We start from the raw sequence: 13,822 nt of genomic DNA on the forward strand, positions 1-13,822 counted from the left end.
TGTAGTACAATAACAAAAGGTCCAATATTGGTGTCATCTAAGTCACAGAGAATTAAGAAAATGTTCATTAAAAAATTTGTTTAAAGAAATAATGGCTAAAAAGTACCCACATTTGAAGGAAAGACATAAACCTACAGGTTCAAGAAATTCAGTTAACCAAAACTGAATAAACCCAAAGAAATCTATGCCCAGGCCCATCATAACCAAACTGCTAAATACTATAGACAAAGAAAATAACACAAAAATAGCAAGAGAAAAATTATGCATCATTTACAGGGAAATATTATTCAAATAACTCTGTCTCACGTAGGCCAAAAGGAAATGGAGCATTTAATAACATCTTTCAATGTTGAATGAAAATGATTATCAATCCAAAATTCTATATCCGAAGAAACTATCTTTTAGGAATGAAGGTTAAATAGAGATAGTCTCAGATGAAGGTAGATAAACCAAGAGAATTTCTTGCTGGTTGATCTGTCCCAAAAGAAACGTTAAAGGAATTTCTTCAGACAGAAGAAAATAATACCCAAAAGATGCCTATAGCATTGAGAAGAAGAGCAGTAGAAATGGTAAATATCTGGGAAAATATAACAGACTATTCTTATCCTCTATAATTCTTTTAAATATGCTTGATATTTGAAAACATTTTGTTTTTAATGTATGTAGATATAAAATATCAGGCCATCACAATATAGAGAGGGATAATAAAGGGAACTGCACTGACTGTTCTATAGAAAATAAATTCTAGGGGAAAGAGTTAAGATGGCAGAGGAGTAGGGGACCCTGATTTTGTCTGGCCCCTGGAAATCGGCTAGATAGTTATCAAATCATTCTGAACCTACCCACCTGCAAAATCAACCAGAGCCATGAGAAAAGAATTGCTACAATTCTACAAATAGAAAAGTGACCACTTTTTGCAAGGTAGGAGGTGTGGAGTCATGAACCTGAGGGGGTATATAGGATGATAAACCATGGCAGGAGGGAGCCTCAGTAAGTGGGTACCAGAATGTGTTATAAGCAGCAGGGAGCAAAATTCAAACTTTTAGAATTTTGCCTGAAAGTTACTCAGGAGGTGAAGCCAGGCTGAATCCCAGGTAGGAAAGAATGGGCTCAGGATCCCCAGGGTCACAAGAATAATGGAGGTGCCTGAGGGCTGCAGAGTCCCCTTGTGCTGGGGCGGGAAAGCTGATTTGAGTCAGTGAGCTCAGGCACAGGCTTTCTGCTCAGGGTCTCCATGAACCCAAAACACTTCAGTCACCAACCACTCCCTGAGCAGGGGCCCAGCAAGAAGCAGGAGAGAGCCTCTCACCCTCCCCACCCCTCCCCCAGGAGGACCAGTGCATGTGCAGGCCACAGGAGTGCTTAAAATTTGGAGACCCCAAACAAACAGGCTAGGAAGGATTGCCATGATCTACTAATCATACTAAATGAGAAAAAAATGGAGCCAAGAATATTTGATCCAGCAAGGCTGTCATTCAGAGTAGAAGGAGAGAAAAAGGGCTTCCAGGAAAGAAATACAGACTAAAAGAATTTGTGATCACTAAACCAGGCCTGCAAGATATATTAAAGAGGATCCTTTAAGTGAAGAGAGATCCCAAAAGTAACAAAGGCCAGAAAGGAACAGAGACAATATACAGAAACAGTGATTTTAGAGGTAATACGATGGCACTAAATTCACATCTTTCAATAATTATTCTGTAATTATTAAATGTAAATGGGCTAAATGCTCCAATCAAAAGACACAAGGTATCAGATTGGATATAAAACAAGACCCATTAAAACAAAAACAAAAACAAAAAAAAACCCCGAAGACCCATCAATATGCTATTTAAAGAGACTCATTTTAGACCCAAAGACACCTCCAGATTGAAAGTGAAGAGCTGAAGAACCATGTATCATGCTAATGGACATCAAAGGAAAGCTGGAGTAGCCATCCTTATATCAGACAAATTAGATTTTTAAACCAAAAACTGTAGTAAGAGATGAAGAAGGGCACTGTATCATAATAAAAGTCTATCCAATAAGAAGATCTAACAATTTTAAACATTTATGTCCTTAACTTAGGAGCAGCCAAACATATTAACCAAATATATAAACCATTTAATAACAAAATTAAAGGACCTCATTGACAATAACAATAATAGTGATAATAATAGTGTCCCACGCACAGCAATGGACAGAAATCTAAGCAGAAGATCATCAAGGAAACAAGGGCTTTGAATGACACACTGGAGCAGATGGACTTCACAGACATATTCAGAGCATTTCATCCTAAAGCAACAGAATACACATTCTTCTTGAGTGCTTATGGAACATTCTCCAGAATAGGTCACATACCAGGTCTCAATCAGTATCAAAAGATCAGGATTATTCCCTGCATATTTCCAGAACACAATGCTTTGAAACTGGAACTCAATCACAAGAGGAAAATCGAAAAGAACTCCAAACTTGGAAGCTAAAGAGCAACCTACTACAGAATGAATAGCTCAACTGGGAAATTAAAGAATTTTCAAAAATACATGGAAATTAAAGAAGAATTTAAAAAAATACATGGAAGAAAATGCAGATTCAACAACAGTTGAGAACAACAGTTCAGAACCTCTGGGATGCAGCAAGGTGGTCCTACAAAGGAAGTATATAGATATAGCATTACAAGCCTTTCTCAAGAAACAAGAAGTCTCAAATACACAAGCTAACCTTACACCTAAAGGAGCTGGGAAAAGAACAGCAAATAAAGCCTACATCCAGTAGGAGATGAGAAATAAGAGATTAAAGCAGAAATCAGTGATAGAGATATCAAAAAAAATAATAGTATAACAGAGCGATGAAACTAGGAACTGGTTCTTTGAAGGAATTTATAAGATTGATAAACCCCTGGTCAGACTTATCAAAAAGAAAAGAGAAAGGACCCAAATAAATAAAATCATGAATGAAAGAGGAGAGATCACAACCAACAATGAAGAAATACACACAATTACAAGAACGTATTAGGAGCAACTATATGCCAACAAATCAGGCAATCTGGAAGAAATGGATGCATTCCTAGAAACGTATAAATGACCAAAACTGAGACAAGAAGAAATAGAAAACCTGAATAGACCTATAGCCAGCAAAGAAATTGAAACAGTAATCAAAAAATCTTCCAACCAATAAGAGTCCAGGGCTGCATGGCTTCCCAAGGGAACTCTACCAAACATTTAAAGAAGAATTAATGCCTATTCTTCTGAAACCATTTCAAAAAATAGAAATGGGAGGAAAACTTCCAAACACATTCCACGAGGCCAGCATTACCTTGATCCTCAAAACAGACAAAGACCCCACTAAAAACGGAAAATTACAGACCAATATCCCTGATGAACATGGATACAAAAATTCTCACCAAGATACTAGCTAATAGGGTCCAATAGTGCAGTAAAAGGATTATTTCTGGGCAGCAGGGTGGTTCAACGTCTATAAATCAATGTGATACATCACATTAATAAAGGACAAGGACCATATGATCCTCTCAAGAGATGCAGGAAAAGCATTTAATGAAATACAGCATCCTTTCTTCGTAAAAACTCTGTGATCGAGAGCACATAGCTGAATAGTGGCGGGCGCTAAGGAGGGCACGTGACGTAATGAGCACTGGTGTATGTGCCACTGATGAATCACTGAGCTCACTTCTGAAGTTGATACACTATATGTTAGTTAATTAACTGAGTTTAAATAAAATTAAAAAAAAAAAAAAAGAAAGAAACCCTAGGGAGACAAAAGTTGATGTCAGACTCCCATTTGCAATGTGACTATAGGAAAATGACTTCCAACGTCAGAAGCAAGATAGCTGAGGGGTAGACTGGGGAGGGGGGATGTGAAATCCTTCGGTAGCATACAAGCATCTTCGTGATCTGAACCTTGCTTCCCTCTGCAGCTGCGGCGTGTTCTTTCTTTCCTGTACTATCAGATAAAAATGACTTGCAATCTCCCAAATACTCTATATTCACACACTTCTGTGACTCTCTATAAGCTATTCCTTCTCATTAGATTTCCTTTTTTCCTTTCTTCACCTGGGTAAGTCCAATTTATTTGTCAAGATAAGCCGTGGTGTTCCCTCCTCACCCAGGCCCGCCCGAAGATGGATTTCATGACTTTCCTATGCCTCTCACAGGGTTTAGTATGGTTGTCATGGTGCTTGGGAAACTGTATTATCTGCTTATGCAGTCAGGTGTTTGAATAGTACACTGAGACATGCCCAATATAAAAATGTCAAACAAACAAAAACCTTGTAGATAAAAAGAATAAAATTTTTACATAGAGTAACAGTACATAATCTTTAACTTTTCCTAGGCTGATGCATGTTTTTTTTTGTGTGTTTTTTTTTGTTAAGATTTTATTTATTTATTATGAGAGACAGAGAGAGACAGAGACAGAGACACAGGCAGAGGGAGAGGGAGAAGCAGGCTCCATGCAGGGAGCCCAACACGGGACTCCATCCCTATTCCAGGATTCCAGGACCCTGCCCTAGGCTGAAGGCAGGTGCTAAACCACGGAGCCATCCAGGGATCCTCTGATGTGTGTTTTTCTAGGTTTTTTTTTTCCTGGTAATTTACATAATTGCACACATGCAAATTGGATCAGAGTATTTGCATTGCTTTGCCACTTCTCCACTTAAAAGTGCGCCCTGAAGTTCTATCCACGTCAGTAGACATATGTCTACTCCAGAGCATGGACGTGGCACAGTTTATGCAACCTATTCCTCTTTTGATAATAATTTAGTTTATTTTCTATTTTTTCACTAAAGAATGTTCAAAGTGAACATTTTTGTGCACAAAAATCATTTACTCTTATAAGCTACATCCTTTAAAAAAAAAGTGGAATTTTTCAGTTTTGCTTGAATTCTGCTATTACTGTGTAACAGATCTGCATGCCACTCATTTAATCAACAAGTATTTACTGAATGCCTACTGTGTGCCAGGCACTACTATAAGCACTAAGAATTTAGTAGTGGACAAAAACATTGTAAACCCATTCTTTCATGGAGTTCATGTTCCAGTGGATAAAAGCAGATACATATAAGCATATACCATGTTCATGCTGATACGGTCTAAGAAGAAAAATAAAGCAGGGTAAAGAGATAAAGAGGAGTAAGATTTATAATCATTCCAAAACAGCATCCCTTTGCCGCACTCTGCTTTGTATGTGATACAATCAACTATCTGAACTTCAAAACTAGAATATATTATTTATCATCCTCCTGATTATTTCACTAATAATTATTTCACTTACATCCAATGCATATTTTTTCATATATTGTCATTTTACCTGATTATTTTATTCAAAAGACGATAAGCTCCTTGCAACCAGTAACTCTATGTTTTTTTGCACCTAGATCCTATCAGAGTACCTGACATAAAATAGGCTCAGTGGTTAAGCATCTGCCTTCAGCTCAGGTCATGATCCTGGAGTCCTGGCATCGAGTCCCACATCGGGCTCCCTGCCTGGAGCCTGTTTCTCCCTCTGCGTATGTCTCTGCCTCTCTCTCTCTCTCTCTCTCTGTGTGTGTCTCTCATGAATAAATAAAATCTTGAAAAAAAAGTGACAATATAGATAGTATTTTATATATATGTACACCTTTTTGAGATATATGTAATGTTAATCACATTATTATTTACATGCCTAATGTCACATGCATATAACATTGTACATGTAAAATACTAATTATTTGTTTGAAAATTTCTAATAAACACTATTAAATCAGTAACATAATGAAATTATACATCAGTAATAATTAGTTTGGGAAATGACAAAAGTCCTCTCAAATCAATGTATCACAAGAATAACTGGAAAATAAATGAAAAGATTCAAAGTCATTTAGAGTCACTAAAAAAAAAAATTAAGATTATGTCTAGGGGCACCTGGTGGGCTCAGTCAGTTAAGTGTCTGACTCTTGATTTCAGCTCAGGTCACGTTCTCAGGGTTGTGAGGTTGAGCCCCCAGGTTGGGCTCCATGCTGGGCATGGAGTCTGCTTAAGATTCTCTCCCTCCCTTCTCTCCCTCTGCCCACTATGGCCTCTCTCTCTCTCTCTCAAAAAAAAAAATCCAAACCAAAAAAACTTATCAGGATGTATCTTGGTACCATTATTAGAACAATCCTAACTAATGTATTAAATGTCCAAAGGTAAAATTGCTCTTATGAATAATACTTAATGATGCAGAAGAACAAAATCAAAGGAAGAAAAAATGTCTTTCAAAACACATTTGTAAAACTTAGTATTAAAGTCACTGTCAAGTAAATGAGTGTCTGGCATTTGACAATTTTTTTGTAAATTACTGAAACAGGAAGAATCTTTGAAATCTACTTTAACCCTTCATTTTTCAGACGAGAAACTAAAGAACCAGGATAGTGACTTGTGAAGGCCTCATAGCTACCTAAGAGCAGAGCTAGGAGAGATTCCATGTTCTTTGACTCCTTCCTAGAGCAGTGCTTGCTACACTACTAAGCCTCTCACAGACACAATAAATTCTAAATTTATAGGTGGGTTGTATTTGAAAAACTCATTTATAAATCACTTTCAGTTAGAATTGGGAATGCAGTTTTCCCTAGAAATAATTTTTTAAATTGGGTTGAATTCTTAAATTAGTCCCCAATTATACTTACCCTGAGGAATAATTGTCCTGTAATGCACAATGTGCAATAGGGAAGAATTAAAGTTAAGGAAGGGCTATTTTTAGGTGTCAATCCTTGAACCTCACAGGTTAAGTTCCTTGAACCTGCTACTAATGATTATTGTTACAGCTGAAAACGCAAGACAACTTCCTAATCATGTCTGTGATTCTAGAACCTGTTCCTGACTCTCACATTCTAATTGCACAAGAGTACGATTTTGGGATTTCCCTCTTACGTATGGAAGCAGCCAAATGTTTTGTAGTCGTTAGCCATCCCCAGTTGTGTGTCTCCTTGCCTCCAAAACCCTCCTATAGGACCTGGAAGGACTTTTACAAAACATGGCACATTCAACATAGTCATTGGCTTAAATCCAATCAAAATTCATTGCATCCAAGGCAACTTAATATTCTTAGTTGCTTAAGGCAATCCAGGGCTACACCTGCAGCTGAATTTATGGGCCATGGATCAAAGGGATGGAAGGTATACGAATGATCTGGGTTTATAAAGATGAAAAAGGGAAAGCAGAGCTGTGTAATCCATCGGTAAACATCCACCATACTAGGAGAGCACGTTCCTCGATCCATGACTGTCCTGCAAGGCAAAGAGTCAGTTACAAACTTCATGTAGCCTTTTCTCACCAAGACATTGACAAATTGCCCTTTCCTCTATAACCCCCTTCTCCCAATGTAATTGTCACACCCTGAGTTCACCACATTTCTCATGCACATACTGTGGTTACAGGGCAGTCCACCAAAGGATTTTTTTTTAAATTTTTTTTATTAAATTTTTTTTTTTATTTATTTATGATAGTCACAGAGAGAGAGAGAGAGAGAGGCAGAGACACAGGCAGAGGGAGAAGCAGGCTCCATGCACCGGGAGCCCGACGTGGGACTCAATCCCGGGTCTCCAGGACTGTGCCCTGGGCCAAAGGCAGGCGCTAAACCGCTGCGCCACCCAGGGATCCCAGGATTTTTTTTTTTTTCTGATTTGAGAATACATACATATTCCACATTCTAAGATATGTCTTAGAAACATACACTTGTACAGCTACGGATTAATTTTTAATGGATTACCTTTAATAGAAAAACATAGAAGTCATATTAAACAAGGGCAAACTCGGACATTTGATTGTTATATATTACATTAGCATTTTCTCTGTATACTTACTGAAATTCATTAATAAATCTTTCTCCATCCAGGATAGTATACAGAGTAAAAAATAATAATAATCTGGCATTAACATTCAAAGCAATGTAGATTATGTCTATAAAACGACATATCAAAAGAAGTCTAGAAGACTAGACTACCGCTTCCCCCCTTACTGCTCTCCACCAGAAGAGACAAAAGAATAAGAAAAAAAAAAAAAAAAAAGCAAATAGAATGAAGGAAAATATAAGGGAAACTACTTCATATGAATGACTTTGAGGAAAAAAATAAAGTTCCACATTAATGGTTGAATATAATCTATGACATCGTATTACTTTTTTTTCATGCACTGAACACACACGCGCACACAAATTAGAATTATTCAAGCAGAAGGAATCCAAGGGGAGGGACCTAAGTGTGATAATATTCAAGTATAGTAAAATCTTAACTAGAATAAAATCGAAAGTTACTGAATTAAAAATTTTCCCATGCAATTTCTAATACGCATTTTTAAGCATCAACAAGACCTCAAAGAAAAGGGATTTATTTTAGAAAGATTTTCAACAATAATGCTGAAGCTAATAGTATTCTAGTTAAACAAAGAAATTCAAATTAGCTTGAATACCCCATATACACCCAATTATTTTTTTAATCTGAATCTCAATCTTATGCACACCCACACACACGCACACACGGGATATACTGATTCTGTTTTCAGAGATTAGTTTACACATTCATATGCAGTATTGCCATGTGAAAAGCTATTAAATGTAGCTATTAGTTTTTAAGGGAACGTTCAATTCCCTGCCTCTGAACACCCGTACGTGTGTACGGTCTAGGAGTGAGCAAGCGCAGAGCAGTACACTGACGTGCTACTGAACAGAGAACTCCAGAGGCAAGCCACCGAGATCTAATGTGCAATTATGCAAAAATTACACATAAACCACAGGGAGAAAGGTGGGAAAGCATCCACCGTCCCCTTCTATTGAGTTCTCCCAGACATGAATGAAAGATCTCGGGATGATCACTGCTATTTTTATTATCATGGTCTTGTTCATCAGCTGAACATCAAATTCCTACTTCTCCTTCTAGTCCCCATTAGGCCTCAGCTACAAACCTCCCGTCTTTCCCTGTCTTCCTCTGACACTCTCTTAGCATTTTAAAGATACCTCCGTTATTGCCATTAAATTCTTATATTTTAATTTTTTTTATATTTTAATTTATATTTAATTTTAATTCTTTATTTTCATGACCAATTGCAAGTTTTAATCTCCAAGAGAAAGACATTGTTATTTTGCCAGAGTGACCGTCCCTTTGTCAGAGCCCCATGATATGGCCGCTGACTTCCCCTAGAACAAATGATCCAAGGATAGATAGCATGGAAGGAACAGGAATTCCTTTTAAGATCTAGTGTCAAGATTCATGCTCATTTCTGCAACATCCTGTTGGTTACCCAGGTTGGCCCTACCTGGCTTGTGATGGAGCAACTTAAGGACATGAACAGCAAGAAGCATGAATCATTGGGGGCTGTCTTACACAATCTTGAGGCTGGTTAATACAATCTTGAATGAGGGGGGGAAAATCACATAATTGAATTCCTCATAGTCTTCTTAACCCCAAAAGTTTCTTTACTATAAATTGTTCAACTACATAAAAACACAACACAGAAAAGTATGGAATATGGCCACCTAACCACAGGTCCCTGTCATCCTCTTCTTCCCAAGTTTCAGTAGACTTGTATATTGTGCTTGAAACTTTGGGACTTCATAGAAGCTCTGGAGAAGTGAGTTAGGGGTTTTCATATACTATATACTAGGTAGGAGACTAGAAATCTCAGGAGGTAACCCCCCCACCCATAAAGACAAGTCTTAGGTCCCAAAATTAGCTTAGTTGTCAAACATGTGAGAAGCTCTTCAGGAAGCCCAGCACCTGATTGTGAGCAATTCTAGGAATCTCCCAAATGTAGGTACACGGCTTCTCTGTCATCTATATAGAGCTCAGTGACACACTGAAATGACATGAGACCTTACTGGGGAGTTGAATGGCATCCTTCCTGAGAAATACCATTAGCCCTCTTGAAAAAATTCTTTTACTGGAGATCTTTGGATGGTAAGTAACAAAAATCCATGCAAACAAACATCTTATTGTACCATGTAATCGAATTCTAGAGATGTTAACTACCCTCAGAAAGAATAAAACCAGTACTCTCTAGCTTACATTTCTCTTCCTCTTTAAGCATCAGTGTATTTTATAGAGTTTAAGTCTCATTCAGCTATAACTATAGCCAACATTGGCTCCTGGTTTGTATTTTCTCAATGTAGTGACCGGAAAAAGATGGCTCTTCCCTCTTGACCCAATCTGAAAACAAAACAAAACAAAACAACCTCAAAGGATTCTCCTTCACTCAGTTTGGTCACATGAGCACCCCACTGAATCAGCGGAGCTATAACTGAATGCTATAACTCAGTTATATTGGGTTCATTCCTGAGAGCAAGGAACATACAAGAGTCCGTTCAGAATACACATTATAGTAGAAGTAGTTCTCCAAGTGAGAAGGCATGCAGTTCCCAAAAGAAATGAGAGCTAATTGACAGACAAAACGAGGGCCAACTATGCCTCCACCCTAAAATATAACAGCTGTCTACATACTTGGGAATGCAGGATCTGGGAAATGGATGGTTGCAAAAAAAAAAAAAAAAAAGCTATTTTAATATTTTCACGGACTTACCCAGTATTTACTAGGACTCATCTCAGTGAGTCATCAGTTACTGATGGCAAATTAAAAAAAAAAAAATCTCTTACAAGAATATATAAATTAAAGAAGATCAATGCATACAATAAAAAGATCAGCAGTTGGGGCACTGGGTGGCTCAATTGGTTAAGTGTCTGCCTTCAGCTGAGGTCATGATCTGAGGGTCCCGGGATGGAGCCACATCTGGCTTCCTGCTCAGAAGAGAGTCTGCTTCTCCCTCTGTCCTTCCCCTGGCTCATCTTCTCTCTTTCGAATAAATAAATAAAATCTTTTAAAAACCCAGAGGTTCAAAGAAGATCATTTTGAGCATTTTATAGTGAGTTACTATAAAATATAAAGGTGTAAAGGAAATTGGACCACTGAATTCAAAGCTCAGTTGGAAGAATTATCTCAAAATTTACAGGAAAAAAAAAACAGTAAAATGAAAATTATAGAAGGAAGGACATTAGAAAAATAAGATAGAACCAGGACATTAAACAGCCAATAACACTTTCAAAGGCAGGGAGGAAAACAGACTGGAGCAATTCAAAATAAAAAGAGGAAATTTTCTCAGACCAAACCAAATATTAGTTAAGATTTATGAAATTAGGCTCATTACTAAACATATGGAATGATGGAATGGCTAAACATCAAAAATAAATGAATCTTACAAATGTGCAGAAATATTTTATAAAAAGTTACCTAGGAAGAAAAGGTAATTGGATACATATCACCCATATACAATCTTTGTTTTAGTGATATGAAGAAAAACTCATCCACTCACCAAATATTTATTTAAACTCCTATTAAATTCATACGGGCTGTTTAGCATCTGGAATGAATAGTGAACAAACTAGATAAAGTCTCTGCTCTAAGAACTTATATTCTAGTGGGACTAAAGGAAACTGCAGGCAACGCAAGAAAAGCTTGCTGAGATAGATAATTTTGTATGGGTAGGAAAATTTTGTGTTTCATCATATTTTGTTTCATCATATTTAAGAGGTGATGCTACATCTTTTTTTTTTTATTTGTTCTATCAATTAGGATTAGGTTCACACACATCTACAATTGAATTAACAGAGGTTCATATTTCTCTCATAGAGTCTACAGGTAGGTGGCCTGTGGGCACTGTATGAGGTCACTCCACAAAATCTTGAGAAATCCAAGCTCCTCCATCCCTAGGAATGTACCCTGTACCTACTACACATATACACATACATGCACACACACACACACACGCATGCTCCCCAAAACTATTTGGGGAATCCCAAGAATCAGCGTGTAACAGGTATCCATGGTGATCCTAATGAGGTGGTCTTTTACCCACCTGAGAAATCCTGGGGGAGGGGAATGAGGGAAAAAATGGTGAAGGGAATCCAAAAAACCAGGGAATAAGAGGAATAAAATTACTTCCAAAAATCAAACTACTATATCAATAGTTACTAAGAGTAGAAATATACAAAGTTTACGAAGGAAATCTAAACCACCAGTATTTGACAAAACCCTAACTTTTAGATATTTTCTTATCTACACAAATAGTCCACATGAAGGTGAATGATGCTCAGCAAGTCCAAAGGTGCAATGGGAGCAGCTGGAAGAGTCTCGGAGGCTTTCCCAAGCTGTGACACCTACATCTCGTTGCATGCCTTTTTAGAACTTCTCCAACCATTCTGCTGTGAAAAGTTTGGATTTACTTTCCTTGCTTCCCTGTGAAACACGTCAGAGGACACTTTATCATTTTAAGTTAGTTTTGCACCATTATGTCTTAGAAACTTAGGGGAGGTGAGGCAATATGAAAGGCTGCAATGAGATCGTGCTCCACGAAGGAGCTAAGCCAAAATGCAAAGTGAATTTGGCGGTCACATCCTCACCTCCACGCCCCTCGGAAGAGAAATAGGAGGCAAAAGAAAGGACAATGTCATAAAGCCAGGTAAATGGTGGCTCAGGTCACTTTGTAACATCTACTTCTTCACAAAACTACGAAATTGAGGAGATGGTTGGTGTTCACCGAGTGGCTTTTGAAAGTTCCCATCCCTGATCCTGTTCAGAAAGCAGATCCGTCTGAATGGCCCCGGGGTCCCTGGCTGCGGCGGACTGCAGGCCATTGCCCTCCTTCCCTGGGAAACCTTCCCTGGGAACCTGCCCTGCCCGCTCAGTCCTATCCTCCTAAATTGCTGGTTAAGGGCAGTCGGGGGGCCCAGCGGTGGAGCACCTGCCTTGGGCCCAGGGCGAGCCCCCGGGTCCCGGGATCGAGTCCTACGTCGGGCTCCCTGCGTGGAGCCTGCTTCTCCCCTGCTTCTCTCTGTCTCTCTCTCCCATAAATAAGTAAATAAATCTCTAAAAATAATAATAAATAAATAAATTGCTGGTTAATTTCCAAACTGTTCTGTAGCCTCCCGGTGGCCCACAGGGGGTGTCGGACTGTGGTGCGGGAGCCTAACCCCGCCCGGCGCCTGGACTCTGCGCGAGTCCCTGGACGCTCCGGGCTTGGCGCGCCTCACCCGGAAAACGACGCTTGTTGCACGTTTGCTAAAAGCCCGCGGAGTTTTTAAGTGTACGATGGGGATTTAAGCAGAAGCAGGCTTCTCGGACACACAGGGCAGGTCCTTCCTGCGGGAGGCCCCGGCCGGCGGGGGGAGGGGCGTCACCGAGGCCGCCTCGGGTCCCTCTCCGCAGGCCCGGTGGGAGCGGGGCCCACAGCCTCCCCCCCGGGGCTTTCGGGGCAGCCCAAGGGCGGTGACACTCGGCGCCCCCGCCCCGCGACGCTCTGGCTACAGCCCCGCACCCAGCCCCGCACGCAGCCTCCCACTGAGCCCAGCACCCAGCCCCGCACCCAGCCCAGCACTCAGCCTCCCACTGAGCCCGGCACCCAGCCCCACACCCAGCCCCACACCCAGCCCCGCACCCAGCCCCGCACCCAGCCCCGCACCCAGCCCGGCACCCAGCCCCGCACCCAGCCCCGCACTCAGCCTCCCACTGAGCCCGGCACCCAGCCCCGCACCCAGCCCCACACCCAGCCCGGCACCCAGGTCGGGGCGGCTGCAGGACCGGGCTCGCGCTCCCCCCGCCTCTTCCCCCGAGGGTGGCTCCTTCCTCCCCCCAGGCCGCGCCGCGCGCAGCTCGGGAGGGACCGGGCGCCCCACGCTGCGGGGGGAACCGCGACCTCCCCGCCCCCGTCCCCGTCCCCGTCCGGGTCCCCGTCCCCGCCCCCGTCGCCGTCCGGGTCCCCGCTCCGGACCCCGCCCCGCCCCGCCCCGGCCGCAGCCCCGCCCCCCGGGAAGGCCCCGCCCCACGTGACC

The sequence above is a fragment of the Canis lupus genome, chromosome 6 (genome assembly GCF_003254725.2).
Source record: "Canis lupus dingo isolate Sandy chromosome 6, ASM325472v2, whole genome shotgun sequence".
Classification (NCBI taxonomy): domain Eukaryota; kingdom Metazoa; phylum Chordata; class Mammalia; order Carnivora; family Canidae; genus Canis; species Canis lupus.